The 15,893-nt window shown below is 43.1% G+C and overlaps 2 protein-coding genes and 1 pseudogene across 4 annotated transcripts in view; 1 reads left to right on the plus strand and 2 right to left on the minus strand.

Moving 5' to 3' along the window:
• LOC117540539 (type II inositol 3,4-bisphosphate 4-phosphatase-like) overlaps positions 1-8,391 on the minus strand; it is an 80,056-nt gene extending 71,665 nt beyond the window's left edge. The window contains exon 1 of the mRNA XM_034207281.1: positions 8,212-8,391. The gene's annotated coding sequence lies outside the window, so the exon portion shown is untranslated. The remainder of the gene's footprint in view (positions 1-8,211) is intronic.
• Positions 603-3,626, minus strand: LOC117540543 (annotated as a pseudogene).
• A 174-nt stretch (positions 8,392-8,565) lies between the features above and the next one.
• Positions 8,566-15,893, plus strand: part of LOC117540540 (broad substrate specificity ATP-binding cassette transporter ABCG2-like) — a 33,380-nt gene continuing 26,052 nt past the window's right edge. Inside the window, exon 1 of one of the 3 annotated variants that reach the window (XM_034207286.1) lies at positions 8,566-8,766. The gene's annotated coding sequence lies outside the window, so the exon portion shown is untranslated. Of the gene's footprint in view, positions 8,767-8,788; positions 8,923-15,893 lie in introns of those variants that run through there. The other 2 variants (XM_034207289.1, XM_034207288.1) reach the window with 2 other exon arrangements.

Genomic DNA, 15,893 nt, shown 5'->3' on the forward strand with positions numbered 1-15,893 from the left:
GTTGTTGCTGTTGAGTTATTTTTGGTATTGCATTTGAATTGTAGTATCATTATAGAGCAAGCCAGGAAGAAAGATCGGTCGTTCTGGCTCGGGAAACACTTCGAAATGTGGAGAAGTTGTGAACAAAAAGACAATTATAGGTAATATAAAAACAGTTCAATATTTTAAGGAATAGATAGCCCAGTGGGTCGAGCCGGCGGCCAGGATGCGGCGTGTCCTCCGCGCAGCTGGTTCAAAGCCCGGAATGGATGTATTTTAATCATTGCTTTTCAACTTTAATACTTTAGTAACTGATAAAAGGCCCTCTCCTCCCAAAAACATGTCTAGCACTCTCTAGTCTCTTCTCAATAACCCAATACACACAATTATCAATCTTTAATTGCAAATAGAACATGATATTCAGTCTTAGTGTGTGTGTGCATCGAATATTTTTCAAGGCAAAGATACGTTAAACCCACTGCAGCCTTGCACTTCGCCAGGAGAGGTCGCTGTAACTGAAGCTTCGAGAAATGAACCTATTTCCGACACAATTGTCCAAGTGGTTCGACGCTTCATTCAAAGCTTCATTTTGCCATCACTAGTTACAACAACAATAACACAGAACAGAGGAGCGGTGTCCTGCTGCACCGAGCAGGGCAGCTGAGAGAGAGCGAGAGCCTGTTCTGCAGCCCTCTTATCTACTGGAATCAAGTGCCACAGGTGGGTCCCATCACTGCTGATTACAAGAAACACAGGTTACAGCAGCACCACCTGGTGGACAACCACAGGGTTGTCACACCCCCCCCCATAAAAGAAGTGTCCCCAAGACACTGAAACATCCAAGCCAATAACAGAGCTTATACTTACAGCTACTACATGAAACATACATTTATTTAATTTTTCCTTACAAAATAGTTTATGTTTAAGTTAAGCTCCAGGATAATTAGGGGAAACAATTTTTTTGAGATTGCTTCAAATAAACCACCAAAAGATCTCCATCTACTCGCTGGTAGGAGAATATATGAAGATCTTAAAGTCCGTTACGAGAGTCAACTTCCATTTGTGGCATGTACTGAATGTCTGCTGAGGAATGGGAGCTTCCAAACCCGAGCGAACATGCAGGGCAGCTCAGACAAGGTATTTGAAGCTGTAGGTGGCGTCGCAGGATAACCTCGAGCCCTTTCAGCGACAACACAGGTCCTGGCGGTGAGGCCTCTTCATGTTAATGTGCCGCAGCTTCTTCTCACAGTTGCAGGTAGTCTGAGAGCAGTCCTTGCAGAGGATGGGCTCCACCCTGTAGGGGTTAAACCCAACCTGACACTTCCGGCAGAGCTGCTTGTAGTACACCTTACTGGTTCCAGAGATGCACCAAACATACGCACTCTCCCACCGGATGTTGCATTTCTTGCAGTGGAAAAAGCCATACCTCTGCTCCAGGAACTGAAAGCTGGACCCCTTTGTAGACCTGTGGAAAGTTGTCTTGAAGTCCTTCCCGGTGTCCTCTTCGCCACTGTCACCCTTCTCACATTCATGCCCTGACTCAACGTGATCCACGGATTCGTCGGCTTCTCCTTCACCTTCATCCGCATAGCTGAGTTTCTTCCTGGAGATCCTGCGGTCAAACACGGGGGAGTAGATTGACACAGGCCGCAGGAAGCGCATGTGGCTCACCGGTGTAGTGCAGTACGGGGCCTTCCCCTCTGCTTTAAGCAGCCCCAGGCTCTTGGGGGACTTTGACAGGGGCACTCCCTCTGAGCAGAACAGCGTTTTAGGACCCAGCGAGCACTGCACGGTTTTATCCACTTTGACATTCACCTGCACGCCGCACTCTTTGGTGATGACTTTCCTCAGTGAGACTGGTAAACTGGGGTGAACCTGGGACAAAAGCTCCTGCAAAGTTGGATCCTCCTGCTGCTGCTTTGCCAATTCACTACGAGAGACAGACAATGGAACAACAGGTAGCACCAAAACAATATTCTCAGAAATGACTTTTATCTTGTGCTTTATAGGTCCGGGCTCGTGTTACTGCACAAGCTGGAACTACCTTTGTCAGCTTCTTCTCAGGGTCAGCAAGCTCGCCCCTCACTGGCTTAGAGGACACCCCTGGTGAAAGAGGCACATCAGGCCACACTCTGCCGCCAGCCAAATCATTTCCGAGGATGACTGCCACTCCCGGAACAGGCAAATATGGCCGGACTCCCATGGCAACCTCACCCTGCCGTAAATCACAGGACAACACCAACCGATGCTTTGGAGCAGACAACAACTGCATCCCCATTCCCTTGAACCATACACCACTTCCAGTGTCCGTTACCGAGGAAAATAGAAGAACACCCTCAGTTATGTATGAATCGATAGCACCTGTGTCTCTCAGTATCTTAACAAGGAATTTTTTTTCATTTCCTTGCAAAGACACATAACCCTCTCGTATGAAAGGGGCATACCCTGGATCAATTTCATCTGCCAACTGGGAGGGGCGAGGCTTCACCTCTTGCAGGGCTGGTCCGTAGTTAGAAACCGCAGCAGCAACTGGTTGCGGGGTAGTATAGAGTTTAACCGCAGCGATAGCCTCATCCCTAGCAACCTGGTGGGGAGAAGCTGCAAGGGCAACAGGCCTGGGAAACTGAACATTTTGGAGTCCCTTGGTTTTTGCAAGTACTGGGTATTCCTTTTTCTGGTGTCCTTTACCCAAACAAAAGTAGCAAGTACTTAGATCTACTTTACATCTGGGGTCACCAGACCAGTTATTTCTGCTCCCCCAGTCAAATCTCTCCCCTGAAGGAATCTTGTGTGTTAACGTGTATTCATCAGCTAACACCCCGGCGTCTGTTATATTTTTAACCTTATTCTCATTCAGGTACGTAGCAACGCGTTCTGGAAGAATATCTTTGAATTGTTCAAGAAGGAACAGTTCCCTCAAATCATTAAGATTTACTACTTCGGAAGCCGTGACCAACCGATTAAATTTCATCGTCAGCTCCCGAACAAGTTCCACATAGGTCTGTCCCTCTGACTTCCTTAGCTTCCTGAACTGCTGACGGTAGGCCTCAGGCACCAACTCATAAGCTTTTAGCACTGCAGTCTTTACCCTTAAGTAATCTTCACTGTCAGCCATACTTAATGCAGAACATGCTTCTTGAGCCCTACCAGTTAACACACACTGTAACAGCAATGTTTTCTCTGAATCAGACCACTGTCGTCTTTGGCTAAGTCGCTCAAAAAGTCCAAAAAAAGAATCTAAAGTCTTCTCCTCGAATTTCGGTATTACATCAAAAGTAGCTGGGGACACCCCAGAAGAAAGCTTACCCTCTTGGATGAGGTCCAACTTGTAACGCTCTTGTTGCAATTCAGCTTCCCGCACCACTGTAGTTAACCTTAAACGCTCTCTCAGTTTCCTGTTCACGAGCTCTAGCCCGGTCCTCACGAGCACTTGCTCGTTCCTCACGTTCACTGTCTTGTTGGTACTACGGCAGCATTATTTCCTTTCTCTGTTCAAATGTCATTTCACCAAAGTCAAACAAAGAAAAACCTGCACTTCTCTGCCGCTCTGGATTTATAGCTGCCTTCTCAGCCAACTCCTCCTCGGAGCCATCATCGCCAGCCACTGCTGGCAGAACTTCTTGCAGTACCAACTGGGCCTGTAACATGGTCACTATGGTGTCTTTACGACCCTGCTTTGGAACGTCTACCTCAAAATGCTCTGCAATTTTTAACAGTTGGTCTTTAGTACATTTTTCCAGTAGTTCCACATTGGAACACTTCACAAAATCTGTCAATGTAGCCATGATTATGCAAACTCCCTTGAACCCTGGTGCACAGACACCTAAAAAAAAATATATATTTTTGTTTCACTCTGGAATACCTCTCCCCTAGCTAACTGCCTACCCAATACTAGCTATCTTGTCTCACCCTAGTCTTCATGCATGCCACGACAGGTGTTTTAAACACTTACCCAATGACCCGGTAAAGCCCCAGCGAAGCTGTTACTCACCAAGACAGCCACGGACGTGTACCCATGACCAAAAAATGTCTAATCATGTTTATGCACAAAAACAACAAACAAAAATAACAAACCAACAAGCTCCCCTGAAGGAGATGTTGCTTATGCCGATCAGGAAAGGGAATTCAAAGCTACTCCTTAATGCCCCACACCAGAAACAAACTGTCTACACAATCAAGGCAAACAAATCAAGTAAACAACTACCACCTGGCTCTTGGATCGGACGAGCCCCCATATGTTACAAGCTGGCTCTGCTTGTAACATAAGGACAACAGTTCCACACCGGAGTTGCCCCAAAACAATCATTTATTTAATCCAACACAGTGGTTACAACAACAATAACACAGAACAGAGGAGCGGTGTCCTGCTGCACCGAGCAGGGCAGCTGAGAGAGAGCGAGAGCCTGTTCTGCAGCCCTCTTATCTACTGGAATCAAGTGCCACAGGTGGGTCCCATCACTGCTGATTACAACAAACACAGGTTACAGCAGCACCACCTGGTGGACAACCACACTGTCACAGTGTGATGAAATCTCCAGTCTCCATGACTGGACCTTCACACACACACACACACACACACACACACACACACACACACACACACACACACACACACACACACACACACACACACACACACACACACACACACACACACACACACACACACACACACACACACACACACACACACACACACACACACACACACACACACACACACACACACACACACACACACACACCACATACCTCCAACCCTGAATGCAACGCTCTGTTTCCCAACTGCCCCTGAATGCACCATTAAATTAAATTTTATTATGAACCTGTCCGCAGCTAAAAGACCACTTATCTCATCCTCCTGCAACACGATGCTTCTGGAAAAGCAGCCTCAATGAAAGAGAGATGAGGAAGAGGATGAGGAAGAGGAGAGTCCATTAAAAGGGGAATAAAATAGTCCATGAACAGAAAGTCCGTCTTCAGTCGATCCTGAAACTGAAACACAGATCCCTCTTCACCTTTTCCTCGTCCTCTTCATCGTGGACGACGGGATTAAAAGAGCCCCTCGGCATCATGGGAAATATGCAGATTAGAGCCGGTCGGGGTCGAGTTTGGCAGAAAATCTCACTTTCTCTCTCTGTCCTCGATTTACCCTCCCTGTGTGTGTGTGTGTGTGTGTGTGTGTGTGTGTGTGTGTGTGTGTGTCTGAGTGTCTGTGTGTGCGACAGTGAGATTAACTGAATTTAGAGTGTGTCTGTGTGTGTATGTCTGTATGTGTGTGTCTGTGTGTCTGTGTCTGTATGTGTGTGTGTGTGTGTGTGTGTGTGTGTGTGTATGTGTGTGTGTGTGTCTGTCTGTGTGTGTGTATATGTCTCTGTGTGTCTGTGTGTGTGTGCCTGTCTGTGTGTGTGTGTGTGTGTGTCTGTGTGTGTGTGTGTGTGTGTATATGTCTGTATGTGTGTGTGTCTGTGTGTGTGTCTGTGTGTGTATGTGTGTGTCTGTCTGTGTGTGTATGGTGTATGTGCCTGTCTGTGTGTGTGTATGTCTGTGTGTGTATGGTGTATGTGCCTGTCTGTGTGTGTGTATGTCTGTGTGTGTATATGTCTGTATGTGTGTGTCTGTCTGTGTGTGTGTGTGTCTTTCTGTCTATGTGTGTGTATATGTCTGTATGTGTGTGTGTGTGTATGTGTGTGTGTGTCTGTCTGTGTGTCTGTCTGTGTGTGTATGGTGTATGTGCCTGTCTGTGTGTGTGTATGTCTGTGTGTGTATGGTGTATGTGCCTGTCTGTGTGTGTGTATGTCTGTGTGTGTATATGTCTGTATGTGTGTGTCTGTCTGTGTGTGTGTGTGTCTTTCTGTCTATGTGTGTGTATATGTCTGTATGTGTGTGTGTGTGTATGTGTGTGTATGTGTGTGTGTGTGTGTGTGTGTCTGTGTGTGTGTGTCTGTCTGTGTGTCTGTCTGTCTGTCTGTGTGTCTTTCTGTCTGTGTGTGTGTATATGTCTGTATGTGTGTGTGTGTGTCTGTCTCTGTGTGTGTGTGTGTCTGTGTGTGTATGTCTGTATGTGTGTGTGTGTGTGTCTGTCTGTCTGTCTGTCTGTCTGTCTGTCTGTGTGTGTGTGTGTCTGTATGTGTGTCTGTGTGTGTATGTGTGTCTGTATGTGTATGTGTGTCTGTGTGTGCCTGTGTGTGTGTGTGTCTGTATGTCTGTATGTGTGTCTGTGTGTGTGTGTGTGTGTGTGTGTACGACAGTGAGATTAACTGAATTGAGAGTGTGTGTGTGCTGGAAAGCTACGATCTCTAGTATTACACATATTTTGCTCTAATCCTCTATACAAAAAATGTTTCACACACACACACACACACACACACACACACACACACACACACACACACACACACACACACACACACACACACACACACACACACACACACACACACACACACACACACACACACACACACACACACACACACACACACACACACACACACACAGCTGTGCCGACACATGCCGACAATAATAATAATAATGGATTACATTTTTTATTAGAGCGCTTTTACAGATGCTCAAAGCGCTTTACAATTACATATTACACATATTACACATATAAATGTCATTACTGCGGACATTACCCACAGGAGCAAATGCGGGTAAAGTGTCTTGCCCAAGGACACAACGACCTGACGCAGTGGCGGCCGAGGCGGGTTTCGAACTGGAGTTCACCAACGCCCCTTGATCTGATGATCAACGCTCTAACCACTGCGAATTGACAAATAAGTGACTTTTAATCGGGTTTTAAGCCACATGTATCCATTTATCTTTTAAATATTGGTGCTGTTCAACTCTATATTTTACCCTAATGAAGGATTTGAGTCATGGGACGTCTCGATCTGAAGTGATCAGAGAAACAGCTTCAGAAAAACACGAATTAAATATAAAGAAATTCATGAATTTAGTGTTTTAACAGTTTCTTCTCACTGTATCTGTGTGTTTTGGTGAGGATGATGGATTGGTAAACACATCTGAATCTGGAGTTATAAGAGGAAGAAACTGAGCTAACGTTAACCCAGATCACAGCCTATCAGGACGTCCTTTTTAAACCACAAGAAACACTGATTTTTAACGAATAACTGCCTTTTTTGTATTTTTTAAACGTTTAAATCAGTGGGTTTGTTGGTTTTGTCGAGAGAATACATCTGTGGCTAATTCAGCTTTTGTAAGGGAGAAGCAGAAAACTACAACTCCCATGATCCTCTGCTTCCAATGTGTCTTTGATGACTGTTATTGTTGTTATTGAGCGCCCCCTAGTGGCAGAAATGTATATAGAGAAAAGGTAAAACCCAGTATAAGTATAACATTTTACTATTTGATGTCTTAGAGTCATGGTTTTCATTTTGATGTGGATATAGAGTTAAAAAAACAATCATAAAAATGACAAAGTCAGACCTTTGAGTTTCCATCTGTACTTTTAACTGTTGTTATTCTCAGGAGTTTTGATTTAAAGGTGACTGCCGACTCAAAATGTGAAGTGTAAATACAATAAAGTAGAATCTGTCTGACCTTTCTCATGTCGTCCAATCAGCAGCCTCCTTTCTTTCAGGGAGTTTCTAGATGTTCCTTCTGTCCGTCACCTTCATTCATGTCTACACAGAAAAATATTAACATATGTACAACATGTTAGTTAGCATGTGGAAAGTGATAGAAGGCTATTTCTTTACCCTAAATATTAGATTTTCTGTGACACATTTGTGGGAATATTGGGTTATAACTCTAAAATATAGAGCATATGATAGCTGGGATGGTAGGCAACATTTAAATATGTAGCTAGAAAATAACATTTTACTTAAAGGGGTCCTATTCTGCTTTTTAGGGGGTTTCCCTTTCCTTTTCCTTTAAATAAAATGTAAATAATAGTCTTAATGAAGTGTAGAAATAGAAGTAAAATACCTGCATTCATAACATTACTTAAATAAAGTGCTGCTGTGACGAAAAATGCAACAAATACAAAATATATCTTATCTTATCTTAAAAGTACAAGGATCAAAAAGTACTTTTCAAAATAAAACAACAACATTGTACTTAAATACAGTAAAGAGTAAACGTAATACATGCAACACAAGGTAAATACGATATTTTAAAACCTTATAACAGCCAGCATTAAATTATTTTGTTAGTCTTAATTAAAAAATGCGAAGTATTTATTAGCCATCAAAGCGTTAAACTCACCTTGTTGACACGATGGTTCACTTTTAAAACACAACGATTATCTTAATAAAACGGCTCCATGTGACACAAAGTGTACAAGATATAACGTTTTTACATCAAAGTAAAATCAGCATGTTTTACCGGTACGAATTACAACATTTATGAGATTAAATCACATTTTTCGAGCCGTTGTTTGTTGTGAGAGGAAAACAGAGTGGGAAAATCGTTGGACTGCTGAAGTCTCGCGAGAACTGCATATCTCCCAGCTGCAGTACTCACGCAGCACCACAAGATGTCACGAGAAAGATGAACACATTTCAATAACAGTTAAATAATACACTTTTTTTTTCATTATTAACTGTGCTGAGAATGAACAGTATACAGAGGTGGAAGAAGTACTCAGATCTGTAATTACATACAGTACCCGTACCTTTACAATCCACCCACTACTTAGCCTACTTCTCTTATCTAGCCTTCAGTCATTGAACTGGGTTTACTAGACACTGCTCTCTCACACACTCCTCTCACACAGTTGCTGCTGCTGCCGGTCTCACTGGGATTACTGAGCTTCAGAAGGTAAATAAACCTCTTTTAATGCTCTGTGTAACCTCGTTAAGTGTGTGTGAAGAGACATGTAACTTGTGTGATGTGTGTGAGGTTAGATTAGCCCGCATGCGGCTAAAGATGGGGAACGTGGGAGCGGTTCTTTGACTGAAAGGCATTGGTTGATTTGTAAGCTTCTTTACTACTTTTACTTTCAACACACACTGCATTTACTTAGGATCAAGATTTATAATTGTGATTATGTCAATGACTGATTATCATGTTATAATCTAACACTAGCGTCTTTATCCACCTTATTAAGGATGTGGACTGACATACATTGTGTAAAATAGTCATTAATGTGAGTTTAAACTTTGATAAAGGGCATATATTAACAGCTAACACACAGTGGATGTGTTGGATTAATAAATGTGTAACTGCTAAATGTAATATAAATATTGTAGGTTTTGGATTTCCAACAATAATCTGATTAAACACAGAGATAACTCTTACATTGCTGCCGGAGAGCTAATTAGCCCAGCATGCTAACATTAGCTGCTAACATTAAATCACAAAAACCCAGTTTAAATCCATTATTTGCAATATTTCTATTTTTAGAAAGGCGATATTTAAAGATAAAACAAATTCAAATTTATTTTTTGATTGTTTAATTTTATTTGCTTTAAATTAAAACACTTTTTACTAAAAATAAATTCATGTTACACTCATTATTTGAAGGATTAAACTTGATTTATTTTTAAAATGTGAATACATTGAGAAATATATAAATGTATATAAGGAATATATATATAAAATGCATTGAAACCATAGAAAATATTAGATTAAAACGCAAAATGATGTAAAAAATGGGTCAGTTTTATGTAATTTAGTGACTATTAATAGACACAACCTTATATTATTATTTGTATATAACGTACTAATTTAATCTTCAAAATGTGATGTTAAAGGCTTTTACTTGCTTGAAAACGTGTTCTTGAAACTTAAAATACCTAGCCTCGCCTATACTCTGCGCAGTCGTGTATCGTCCGCCAAAGTACAATAATGATTTTATAACTGACTTTTCTGACTTTCTGTCTGGGATCATGGTGAAATATGATCGTGTTTTGATCTGCGGAGACTTTAATGTCCATGTGTGCTGCGAGTCTAAACCTCTGGTTAGGGATTTTTTTAAACCTTCTCGACTCTTTCGGTCTCATTCAGTCTGTGGCTGGCCCAACACAGGATAAAGGACACACCTTAGATTTAGTATTATCGTTTGGATTGTCTATCTATGTGGATGAAATCTGTGCAGGAACGCGTATCTCAGACCATTTACCGGTTCTGTTTACAACCTCGATCCCTTCTGTAGGAGTCGAGTCACGTGCCCCTGCGCGTTGTCTGCGTTCAATTAACAACTTGACTGCCTCACAGTTTTCAGATGCTTTTAATACTTATCCGATTTGTAAATTAGAGGTGAACTGTGCTTTTAGTGCGGATGAGTTTATCTCTTTGTTTGATTCGACGTGCACACTAATCATGCCCGGCGCCGTGGGAGGGCCAGGCCAGGCCCTCCCATTTGACATTCCTGCCCTCCCCCAATATACACGTTTTTGATTATTTATAACATTTAAAAAAAAAAAGAAGTTTTTTAATTATAAATAAACTGTGAACTTTTATGCTATGATGTATGTGATGTCAGATAGTAACTAAAACAAAAAATCGCAGGCTATGTCAAATAAATTAATGTGTCTGTTGTGATTTGTGATTCGCACATTTAGACCAATCACTCTGCTGCCTTCTGGATTTGTTTGTTTATTGTGCATTCTGTGTAGACTCCCATTTATGTTTGAATTACAAAATGGACCTCACAAACCGCTCAAAGACCAACAGCCCCAGATGATCTTGGGGTTAATAAACCCAACAGGTGAAACTGGATCGTTATCAGGGAGATTGTTTTCAGGAAAGAAGCGCACTTTTGCATGACCTTTTGCAACAGACCATGGCTTGAAGATTCGTTAAAAGCAGACGCAGCCTTTTGTTTCCCCTGTAGACAGTTTAAAGTAAATACATCTTCATCTGATGCGGCTTTTACTGTCAAAGGTTTTTGCGACTGGAAACACGCATTACAGACTGATAAAGGACTGCTAATGCATGCCGCATCAAAAGAACACATTTCATGTGAGAGTGTGTGGAAAGAGAGAGACAGATACGCGAGGAAACAAATAAGGAAATTAATACTTTGGTGCAGATCAGCTGCACGGAACCGTTATTACGTGTCAGCTGTCGTTGATATGATAGCTTTTTTAGCCGTTAACCAACTCCCTCTCAGAGGTGACCACGGTTCACTCCACAGCATGTCCGAGTCAGGCAGTGGGCTCTTCCTATCGCTGTTTGAGTATATGCTGCACAAAGATACAGAGTTGGCCAAAATAATGTTCAAAGTTAGCTCGGCTGAGCGAAAGGATGCACCTGCAGTGCATAGGAACATAAACCATGCCCAAGGCGGGTTAAACAGTTCATCGTGTCCGTCTCTATTTCTCTCCGAGTGCAACGATGAGGAAGCCATCCTTAACCAGTGTGCCTTGCTGGTGATTTACCAGTGCCTGTGCTGCCACGCACACAATGTTTCAAAGTGGTTTCTACGTTGCCCTTTATTTGTGTATGTATTTGCGATAAGTGTGCGTCTTTACGCACTGCTGTTGGCCTTGCTGTTTGATATATATTGTGCCGCAGGCCCGCAGCACGTGACGGTTTTGTGTGCCCTCCCATTAAAATCATATGCCCTCCCTTCAGATTTGTTCTGGCGCCGGGTCTGACACTCAGTGCTTGAATTGGAATGAAAAAGGTGCCAGTACTCTAAAATCAGCAACTTTTTCAAGTCAATTTTATATATACAGCCTACAAACAAGAATTTGGCTACTATAATGCTGGTGGGTTTGTCTCTTTACTACTGTATATTTTAGAAAGGTTCACTGTACTTAACATTTTTTATGATAGGCAGCGGATATGGCTAAAGCTCAGTAAGGTCAATATTAACTGAAAATATAGCAATCAAAGTCTAGATCTTCTGCTGCAGACACATGAAGCAGAGACCTTTCAGGTGAGAGCCCCTCTGGTGGTGTTCAACATTAATGACAAGGAAACAAAGCTCTGGTCAGAAGCATTTTTTATAAAAAGCTTTAACAAAATTAAGTATTTCTGTACATTTTGAATGCAATCTAACTTTCCAACTCAGAAAACGAAAAACGAAAAAGTGCCAAAAGTCTTCTCACATGGCTGAGCTGCTTTGCAATATACTTCACCACTGAAGAATACAAATATGTATAAAGTAAACTATGATGCAATCTAACTTTCCAACTCAGAAAAATGATAAAGAGCATGAACAAAGAACATGTCAAAACAAATGCAAAATTTGCACAATCTAAAATGAGAAACTGTAACTGCAAGTAACAAAGTCTGAGCCATGGTAAAGAGTTACATTGAACACCAAGCTGATCAGATAACTCCCTGGTTGGTCTGAAGTCCTTCTATCTCCAGGATCTGTACAAATCGGCACATTATGCCAAAAGTCTTCTCACTGGGTGAGCTGCTTTGCAATATACTTCACATTGTTAGAAAAGGCTCCAGAAGGCCTTGGGGACATCAGTATCAGGGGCTGGAGCTGGACAGGCTCTTTCATCAGCACTTCTCCTTCCCTTTGCCAGCCAGGACCTCACATACTGTTCCGGATTGAACTGTCCTAGTGATGGTCCATTACATTTAATGAAAACCAGGCTGGACAGTCGGCTGACAGAGAGAGCATTCCTTTTTGCAGTAAGGATATCGTTCATGCAGCTGAATGCCCGCTCACACTCACTAGTGGAGACAGCGATGGTTCGGACTGCTTTCAGTAGAGGCTCCATGGCAGCAGGTGTACGGGATGCCCTGGTTTCCTTGTATTCGCGAAAGCCCTGAACAGTCTCTCTTCTGTCCACTTTCAGCACTTCGCACAAACGTAGCACCTCTACGTCCCCATACTGTACGTCTAACTCCTCTTCAGGCCAACTTCCAGGATGGATAACTTTCATGTCCTGGATTAGCTGATTGTCCCGGGCCTCCCGGCCATGTAATGGGATTTCTCTTGTGCTGACATGAGAGGAGGTTGTGGAAGTCATTCTGTGTCTCAGATTCTCTACCATACTGCGGAAAAACTGACCTGCATGAATCTGTACAAGCCTGCCATTCTCACGCAGGGCAACACCCTTGAAGGACTTCTCAGCTAGAGCTGTATGAACTGTAGTCATGTGTGGGCCAGGCATGGTGACCATGGATTCAAAAACTCGTATTTCTCGAGTTAAGAGCCTATCTGCTGTAGGCAGTGTCATCTCTCTTTTTTGGAGTTGCCGAGAGAGGTCGCTGAGCTCTGTGAGCGCATCGTACATCAGTCCCAGATTGCTGACAAACGTTGCAGATGTGAGCACATCATCCAGGCCCTTGTACTTTGCTCTGTCTCTGGAATCCCTGCTCGTGTCGTTTGCAGCATTTGTGAAGTGATCATGAAGCACTCGGTAGTTTTCCCAGACTGCTCTGACGCTCCTTTCACTTGAAGCCACCCAGCGGATGGACAAAACACGCCCTATCACCAGGAGACGCTGTCCGACTGCTTGCGCACACTGCGCTAACTGCCTCTGATTTTTGGGGGAGGCATGGAACAAGGAATAGAGTTTGTCAAAAAAGATCTGGAAATGATTGAGCCCTGAGACCTCCTTGACCACATCCCCAACTGCCAGCTCTAGACGATGATTGGAGCAGTGCCACACAAACAGGCTTGGGAATTTACTACACAACTGGGTAGCAACGCCTGTTCTCTTCCCTAGCATGACTGAAGCCCCATCACATGCAAAAGAAACAAAACACTGAACTAAAAAGTCCTCGTTAAAATCTCTTCCAAGACACTCCATTAACGCCTTTGTGATGTCATCAGCCGTTGTTCCATCCAACTCGATCAGCTCCCAAAAAAACGTTTCGGGCTCAGCATCAGCTAATGCTGAGCGTAGACACACAACAAGCACCGTTTTACCACTAATAGTGGTAGATTCATCGACCAAAACACAGAGTTTTCTTTGGTTTTCTGTAATGTCTTTTGCCATTTTTTTCTTCAGATCATGAGCTATGTGGTCGATGATTTCGCCACAGGTTTTATTGGAGTGCAAAACCCTGCCCACGTTCAGCCCATTCAGTTTCTGTACATTCAAATCAATTGGCATGTCTGTGAATGGCCGGCTATGTTTGCCAATTGTATATGCCGTTCGAAAAACTCTGATAGTGGTGTCTAATTCAGATTTATGCATAGACTGCACTTGATGTTGAATAGTTTCACGTGAAGCAGATGTAAGGATGTCAGCAGCTTTTACATGGGCTTGTGATTCTTTATGTTCTTTGATTTTTTTTCTCAGGCTAGCTTGTTGTTTGCCCTTGTCAACACCGAAATGAGACACTGCACACTCACCCCATTCAGTTGACAGTTTCAGTCCTTGTCCAGTGTGTATTCCCAAAGATTTGACATCTCTGCATATCCGACATCCTAGCTTCTTATCTTTAAGAAGGAGCCATGCATTGGTCTTGCAAAAATATTGCACCTGGTCCGTTGTCCAGCAGTCAGGTGCATCGCTTTGCCCGGTGTTGGTGGTGGCAGTTGCGCCAGCAGCAGCTAACTTTAGAGGCTCTGGAGGAGGCGGCGGAGCTAGTGCTAATGCTAATGCACTAGAACTTGGAGCAGGAGGATCAACCAAAGAAAGCTCCCCATCAGACACAATTTCCAACACAGGCACAGCATTCTCTGTATTTGAAGTTTCTTCCGGCGACAACCGCTGTCTTTTTGCACTTTTATTAATCCACGCTAACATTTTAGAAATGCTAATTTGTGACGTGACTTGCTTTCCTTCTCTCGGGGGCGTGCCTGCTCTGTTCTATCACTCTACATAGCCACCCACTGGGTGGGAGTTGCACTGCATAAACACAACACACGTGCATCTAGGTATGTAAATTGTAAAGCATTAAAACATGGTTTTACTAACAGTTTTCAGTATGTTGTTACTTCGGCATTATTATTATTATTATTTTGAAACGTGTATTACTATTAAATCACGGTCAAATAGGTTAATTTTGACATAGTCGTTTCCACCACAGTATTTACATGGAGAAGATAAGCCCTGCCCCCTTTCCAGCACGTTCTGTTTGAATGACAGGAGTAAACAGCTGACAGCCGCTGTGAAACTCCAGCGGTTAGAGCGATGAGAATGTCCGTTCGGCACCTCATGACGCATCTACTGAGTACCGGGCGGCTGTATATATATATATGGATGTATAATAAGAACGGCGGGAGAGTGTTGAGTACTGGCACGGTGCATGAGTACCGGAGTACCGCCAGCATGCCGGTACTGAGCAAGAAGTGCCGGTACTCCATGGGTCAGAACCAGAAGTGCCGGTACTGCGTACCGGTGAGTACCGGCCCAATTCCAGCACTGCTGACACTAATACTGGATTCCGTTGCTCCTTTTACGCTTAGACGCAACAAAGTTCTCTCAGAGCCGTGGCTCAATGATTGTACTCGCGCTTTTAGACGCGTTTGCAGGCGTGCAGAGAGAAAATGGAAAAAGGATAAACTTCATGTCTCCTTAGAAATTCTTCTTGCTTGCCTTTCCGATTATCAGACGGCAGTCAAAGCAGCCAACACAGAGTATATTTCTCTGTTCATCTCCAAAAACAGACATAAACCTCAAGTTCTTTTTAATGTTCTCAACTCGATCATTAATCCTTGTGATGCTTCTCCAATTGTGCCATCAACTACTCTCTGCGATACATTTCTTGAATTTTTTATCGAAAAAGTATCTGCTCTTAGGCTAGCCTATACTAGTGCTACCCCAGATCCTGCTCCCTTTCTGTGCCCTGCTGTCCTCGACCACTTTGAGCCTGTATCCCTCTCTTCTATCTTGGATGTAGTCAAGCACCTGCGGCCGACAAACTGCACCTTAGACAGCATTCCCTCTCGCTTCCTTAGAGATGTTTTTGAATCAGTTGGAGCAAGTGTTTTATTACTTATAAACACCTCTCTTAGCTCAGGATGTGTCCCAGCTGCCTTCAAACATGCCATGGTTAAGCCACTACTTAAAAAGAAAAAT

Source organism: Gymnodraco acuticeps, unplaced genomic scaffold (assembly GCF_902827175.1).
Source record: "Gymnodraco acuticeps unplaced genomic scaffold, fGymAcu1.1, whole genome shotgun sequence".
Lineage (NCBI taxonomy): Eukaryota > Metazoa > Chordata > Actinopteri > Perciformes > Bathydraconidae > Gymnodraco > Gymnodraco acuticeps.